The following is a 7,362-nucleotide window of genomic DNA, read 5'->3' as shown; positions in this document are numbered from 1 at the left end:
GTTATTTGAAGAAGGATCTGGCCGTGATTTGATGTGCTTATGCGGGATATTGGGCGTGGTTAGGGGCGTGGCTTAAAATGTCCCTCTTTTCAAAAGTTGGGAGGTATGGTGGTGTGTATATATTATTAACTTGTATTTTTATACACAGTATCTATGCGCTCTCCAAAAAAATTGAGGTTTTGCTATCATGGGTGCTGTTCGTCGTGTGCAGTATATATTTTTAACACAATTCTGGACAATAGCAAAAAATGTCAAGGCCTCTGTTTCAGTGTTTTTGAGAGCACATGCTCTTGTTGATGTAGATGTTTGTGGTATACATGAACTTTGCACACCTTGTTCTATTATGTTTAACTTGTCTTTGTCTGTATATTACTGCTTGTATGTGAGTTTAAAGGGGTTGTCCCACAAACACATATATCCCCTATACCCAGGATAGGGGATACATGTGGGATCGCTGGGGGTCCAACCGGTGCTCCATTCATTTCTATGGAGCTGCCGGACACACAAGCCGGACACAGACCACGGAAGTCCCATGCTTCTCATGGAGCACTTCGGGGGACTTTCAGTCCCCCGTTCTCCTTATTTCTGGAAGTCCCAGCGGTCGGACCCCCAGCGATCCTGTGGATAGGGGATACATGTGTTTTGTGGGACAATTCCTGTTTGTCACAAAGTTATGTGAAGTTGGACATGGCTGCCAACAGCTCGTCAAGACAACTGCAATCTTCAGGTTTTCTGCTTTCAGTAAATATATAGGGGTTGAAGGGTTTACTCACTTTTCAAGGTGTGTATTTCCTATGTTTTAGAGGCTGTTACTTTTCTTTTATTTTTTGTCTCTTTAATTCTGGTGATTTTGTGAAGATTTGTGAAGCACAAAAGCGCAGGGGACATAACACCTCAATAGAGTATAAGGATAAATCACTGCCACATATCGTAAAAAATATAAGTCTTTATTAATACACAACAATACATGGTATCACAGTAATAAATATATTTGAATAAAGCGGGTCATACATGGAGAGCAATAACGGTAAGGTATAGATGACAACATACCATGAGGAAAACAAAGACAACCAATCTCAAAACGAACATCCCATACCTAGCATACCATGAATACCAAAAATATATACTAAAATATTGCAATAGCCAAAAAGGCAAATGTATGCAAAATAGCTATATATGTCCGATGGATACTAGCTGGTGAAACATATGTATAGCAGACATACGCTGCAGGAATAACAGCGCATATACAGAGAGACTAATACATGTAAGGCCAGGGATATGAATGAAAATACATACCTATAGACATGGTGGAGGCAGGGCACGTGGGGAGATATGGCACAGAAAACACCTCGACGCGCGTTTCGCCTAAGACCGGCTTCGTCACATGTCGAGGCGCTTTCTGTATGACCCGCTTTATTAAAATATATTTATTATTGTGATACAATGTATTGTTGTGTATTAATAAAGACTATATTTTTTACGATTCGTGGCAGTGATTTATCCTTATACTCTATTGGGGTGTCATGTTCCCTGCGCTTTGGTGCTTTTTAGTCTACCTTCCCGTACATTTACAGGAAGGTGTCTGGGCCGTAGAAAGGCTCCACAAAAAATAGGACATGTTCTATTTTGTGATTTTACGGACTGTGCTCCCATCCGTTATAATTCGGGTGACTGTCCACGGCCGTCCGCAGCTGTAATCACAAACCAGGATTACGGCTACGGCCGTGTGCAGGGGGCCTCAGACTGTATTATAGGAGCTCAGCTGCTGCAAATGGTGTGTCTGTCAAAAAAAATACAGACTGTTTCCATTGACAACCAGCAGAATTGTGAATGCAGCTCTGGGATATAATATAGGTTGTTACTCAGGATCAGTACAAGATAAGAAATCAAATGTGTTTACAAAGTTAGATTACAGTCAGTCATAATATGGCTCTGTTTTATGGCCACCTGAAAGCAGCCTCTTCCTCCGTGTTCTTTGCAGGTTAACGCTTTATGCCAAATGATGTTAAAAGGTGGACATAGACAGGGCCGGCATCAGCACCCGGCGAACCCGGGCAAGTGCCAGGGTTCACTACCCTTGGGGGGGGCCCTCTCGGCCACCGGGTCCTGACGCTGCCATCATGGCTCCGCCAGGAGTGGAATCCCTGGCCAGAGTCTTGCCGGGGATTCTGCTTCTAGACGGAGCCCTGTCTAGAAGGCGGCTTAACTACTGCTGTAGTAGCCACAGGGCCCGCACCATGAGGGGGCCCGTGCTGCCCACCGTCACAGGCCCCCCCATGCCCAGTGGCCCCGCTAGCTACAGTGGTAGCGACGCCATATTCAATAGTATCTGCATCCTTAGGACGCAGAAACGATTGAACGCTATGGCAGAGCAGAGAGATATCTCCCTGTTCTGCCATTTACTACGCTACAGACTCCCAGGCAGAGTGCTAGTAGCTAATAGCGCTCTGCCGGGACTCCGACTCTGGAGAAGCCCCAGACATCACTGTCCATATATGGACAGTGATGTCAGGAGCAGAGAAGGAGTCCTAGGCGCTAGAAGCGGCTCTGCTCGATGACTCCGTCTCTGGGGAAGCCCCTGACATTACTGTCCATAGCAGTGTCCCAGGCAGAGTTCTAGTAGCGCTCTGCCCCTGACATCACTATCCATATAGGGGCTTCCCCAGAGATGGAATACTGGAGCAAAGCCTTTACCAGCGCTCTGCCAGGGACTTCAGCTCTGCTCCGAACATCACTATCCATATATGGACAGTGATGTCAGGAGCAGAGCAGGAGTCCCAGGCAGAGTGCTAGTAGTGCTCTGCCCGGGACTATGGCTCTGGGGTTGCCCCTGACAACACTGTCCATATATGGACGGTGACATCAGGGGCTTGTACTGAAGCGGAATGCCCAGCCATGGCGTAGGCAACGCTCTAGTTGGGGATTCCGCAAAGGCGCTACCTACAGGGAGGGTGGCTGTGTGGTGCTACCAGGGAGGGGGGCTGTATGGCACTACCTGGGAGAGGGGCTGTGTGGCACTATCTACAGAGGGCACTAAATTTATGTGGGTACAAACTGAGGGCCTAACTTCTACATGGGGGCATACACAGGGCCTAACATCTATATGGGGGCACAAAGTGCCATTTTCTGCCATTTTACTGCTGCTGTGAGATCCCCGCAAAGGGGCCTACCACGACTGTGTCTCCCAAGGGCAAACATAAACCTGGAGCTGGCCCTGACATAGGCCAATGGGGGGAATATATTAAAGAACTTACGGCCAAAATCTGAAGGAATTTGAGGCAGATTTTGATGTGCCTGCGATTTCATGCGCGGCCATTGAGCGCCACGGGCAAAAAACACAGCGAACACGAGCGCTTGAAAGCCCCTGCAGAAAAAACGCCTCCGCTACCCATTGGAAACAATGGGAAGCGGTTTCAAACGTTTTTTTGGCACTGATTTCAACTCGATTTCCGTGTTGAAATCAGCGTGAAAAAACTGTGTGAACTGGGCCTTACTGTAGTCTCTGTCTACATTAGCATTAGGGTTCGTCCACACACAGAGTCAACACTTGTAAATGTCCATCGGGAAATTCTGCAGCATTTTTACAAGAGATAGAGAATCCGTACCGCAGGTCAATTTCCACTTTCTGCGTGTTTTTCTGCAGTATTTGTATGAGATTTGTATAAATAACCCACTTTGCTGCTAGTGTAATATGCTCCGGAAGTTCCGCACAAAAAATCTTGACGGAAATTCTGTCGTTTTTTACGTTGTGTGCGGACGTACCCTCAAGGCTTCTGTTTCTAACAGATCCACTATTAAAGGGGTCCATCTTCTAAAGTGATGGCATCTTGTAGGAAATGTCATCTCTTAATGACCGGAGTGGGACTAACCTCTGCCAGGCTGAGAGATAAGTTAGTCTCCTTTTTCCCTACGACTGACAGAGCAGCGTGTGTTTGTGAAGAGGACGACGACTGAGGGAAGCCATCCTATTGGACACTTACATCCGAGCCGCAAAAAAGCAACATAACTCTTTTTCTGTAAAAACAACGCCATGGAATAACAGAGACAAATGCTACTATGAACAGCCGTACACCTCTGTCTGCCGTTTCTGTATGTAAACAAGATTGTTTCTGTTCACTAAATGCAAGCAGAGATCTTTGAAATGATGGACATATCACATTAGTTGACAAACCTTTTATTCTACAATGACTACGCTTTAGTTTCATAATACTAGAAACACTTTATTAAATGGATTGTCATAATAGAAAAAAATGGCTGCTTTCTTCCTGAAACAGCGCCACACCTGTCTATGGGTTGAGTCTGGTATTGCAGCTGAGCTTTATTGTAGTGAATGGGTCTGAGCGTGCAATACCACACACAACTTGTGGACAGATGTGGCAGTCATGTTTTTCTAATCCTGGACAACCCCTTTAAGAAGAGAAGGTAACTGGTGTAGTGGCTAATAGAGGAAAGTGGCATTCATGTAAGGACTCAGTGGTGGCCCAATAAATATTATGTTGTCGTTTCCAACTTGTCTGTATCTCCCAACAAACGTTTATTTGACGAGTTCAGTCTGAACAGGGATGAGGCTTTTGGCTTGTGAACAGCGCAGCCATCACTGAGCAGCCACATCGCTGAGTGACGAGGCTGGCCGTGCGCGCTCCCGACGCTCCCCTCCTGCGCGCGCTCTCGCCGGCTTCCTTCGCTGACGTCGTGGGGGGCGCGCCTCGTGCCGGCGCCCACGGGAAGAACGAGAGAAAGAGTAGAAGGAGGGAGGGGGATATAGTAACTGCAAACGTGCGGTCGGGGGACAAAGTGAACCGGAACGGGGAACAGCGAGCAGGACCCATGAGCAAACAGCAAGCCTCCGTGGAGGGCAGATAAAGCGGCGGGACGTGAGCTGGCAGTTCCCGGTAAGAGAGGAGGGGTCTCCGGTATAACGGTAGCGTGTGTGGGATGGGCACTGGGCAGAGCCCCGCCCTCTAGCGCCTGGAGTGCGCTATTACTGTGTGTCTTGGCGCAGTTCTCTCTCTGGTCCGTTGGTTGCACCACCTGACCTGGGATAGCTGCCCCCCTTCCTCCTGTCATTGCTTCAGTCACCAGTCTAACCCTACTTGTGCCATGTCTAGCCTGGCAGAACAATTGGCACTCATGGCATCCAATTAAATTGTCCTGTTAAGTTGCACAACTTTAGTTTTCTCCCCATAGACTGTAACGGTATTCGCCATTGTGAACTATCATCACCCTGTTTTTTGTTTTTCCCTCAGAATTGCGGTGGTTATTTATTTTTGCGTGATCTCACCGACACGTATTGGTTCGTCATGGGGTGCCAGTAAAAATAATATTGACAGTGACACTATGTAGTGTTACCGTCACGTAGCATGCACTGAAGTTGTCGCCACTTTGCACACGCTTTGATCCATACACCGGTGCCCTCATGCCAACGAAGGGCAGAAGTCATTGCCCAGCCTAGTCGCTGCCACTCTGGCATGTGGAATTGGGCTGCTGTGGAGTGGACCCGGGTGGGGAGCAGTATACGGCTGCTACGGCCTCTCCTCCGATTACAGAGGGGTTTATTAGATGTGCCACATGTCCCCACTGGCACTGACAAGGCTTGTAGCAGCGATCAGAGTGATTACGAATACTGCAGATGCCAGAGCAGCGTCGTCGTCGTCTTTCCTGTTTTTCCCCCCTTAGTCTATGCAGACGTGTTTTTCCGTCTCTGATCTTTATTTTTATGACTGTTTGTTTAGCACGTTGATAGAAGTTCGTGTTTATTTTATCTACTTTTATTTCTTGAAATCACAATTGTATAATATTTATATTTTAGGTCATTTTAGATCTATGTTGTTCTTTTGGCTGTCACTTGTTATTATGTATCTTTTTATTATTAATACTTCCACGTGTATATATTACATTATCACCGCCTATTATTGTGTTCAGTGGTGTTAGAGTGATTAGTCAGGAGAAACTTATTGGACTTTTGACCAGTTCTGTTATAACTTATCGTTGTGCTCAGTAATCCAGTGCAAATAGTGCCACAGTGACTTGTCCTAGACACCCGTGTTGATTCATATTTCTTGCAGAAAAGCATATATCACTGTCTGTGACCTGCAGCTACAATATAAGGGTTTTCTCAGTAGGAAAAGTAGTGGGGATGTGTATCTGCGGCATAGTGGGGGCACTCATTTTGCACCAATATTGATATTCGTGCTAATGCAGCGCATCAGGACACGGTACTAGTGTATTATGTATAACGTGGCGTCAGTATTACGGATCATTAAAGGGATTTTCCCAGAATCATAAATTATCACCTCTTCACAGGGGAGTCCTGAACCCCCAGATCCTCAATGCACCCCCCCCCCCACAGTGAGGAGGAGCGGCGGTGGAGCATGCGCCTACCGCTCCTTTCACTGTCTATGAGAATGACGTAAACAGCCGGGCGCTCTACTAGGCTGGGTTCACATGAGCATGTTCGGTCCGTAAAGGACGCAACGTATTTCGGCCGCAAGTCCCGGACCGAACACACTGCAGGGAGCCGGGCTCCTACCATCATAGTTATGTACGACGCTAGGAGTCCCTGCCTCGCTGCAGGACAACTGTCCCGTACTGTAATCATGTTTTCAGGACAGTAGTTCCACGGAGAGGCAGGGACTCCTAGCATCGTACATAACTATGATGTTAGGAGCCCGGATCCCTGCAGTGTGTTCGGTCCGGGACTTGCGGCCGAAATACGTTCCGTCCATTACGGACGTAACATGCTCGTGTGAACCCAGCCTAAGGCCTCATGCACACGACCGCAGCCGTGTGCACGGCCGTGATTTTCGGGTCGGCCGGCTGCGGACTGTCAGCCGCAGGCCGGCCGCAAATCGCGGGACATGGCCGCCGCCATTGTTTTCAATGAGCCCGGACCGCAGAACAGGGCCGTAATAAGACATGCCTGTTCTTTCTGCGGTCCGGGCTACCGGGCCGTGCAAGGACCGCAAAAACTACGGTCGTGTGCATGGCCCCATAGAAAAGAATGGGGCCGCAATTCTCCCGTGGATTTTCGGGGGAATTGCGGCCGCAAAAACACGTTCGTGTGCATGGGGCCTTAGACTGTTTTTTCCTTCCCATAGACTTTGAATAGAGTGGCGTCACACTTGCTCGACTGCCGCTCCATTCAAGCTCCTCCTCACTGCGGTCGAGCAGTGAGGAGGATCTGGGAGTTCGGGGCCCCCGTTCTTGTGATTTGGAGGGGCATCCAGCAATCATAAAATCATCACCTATCCTGTGGATCGGTGTTAATGAGTGATTCTGGGAAAACCCATACCGGTGGGATGTCTTTCTGAAAAAAATGAAAATGTGTATGGCCCCATTCACATCACATTTTTGCCATGCGTT

At 47.9% G+C, this 7,362-nt stretch overlaps 1 protein-coding gene across 2 annotated transcripts in view; it reads left to right on the top strand.

The window, feature by feature from the left end:
- Positions 1 to 4,678: 4,678 nt before the first annotated feature.
- The window catches only part of RABGAP1L (RAB GTPase activating protein 1 like), a 237,701-nt gene continuing 235,017 nt past the window's right edge, over positions 4,679 to 7,362 (top strand). The window contains exon 1 of one of the 2 annotated variants that reach the window (XM_075833054.1): positions 4,679 to 4,892. The gene's annotated coding sequence lies outside the window, so the exon portion shown is untranslated. The remainder of the gene's footprint in view (positions 4,893 to 7,362) is intronic. The other variant, XM_075833055.1, reaches the window with a different exon arrangement.

The sequence above is a fragment of the Rhinoderma darwinii genome, chromosome 7 (genome assembly GCF_050947455.1).
Source record: "Rhinoderma darwinii isolate aRhiDar2 chromosome 7, aRhiDar2.hap1, whole genome shotgun sequence".
Lineage (NCBI taxonomy): Eukaryota > Metazoa > Chordata > Amphibia > Anura > Rhinodermatidae > Rhinoderma > Rhinoderma darwinii.
The sequence above is the reverse complement of the archived record's forward strand: the minus strand, read 5'-3'. Positions and strand labels throughout refer to the sequence as shown.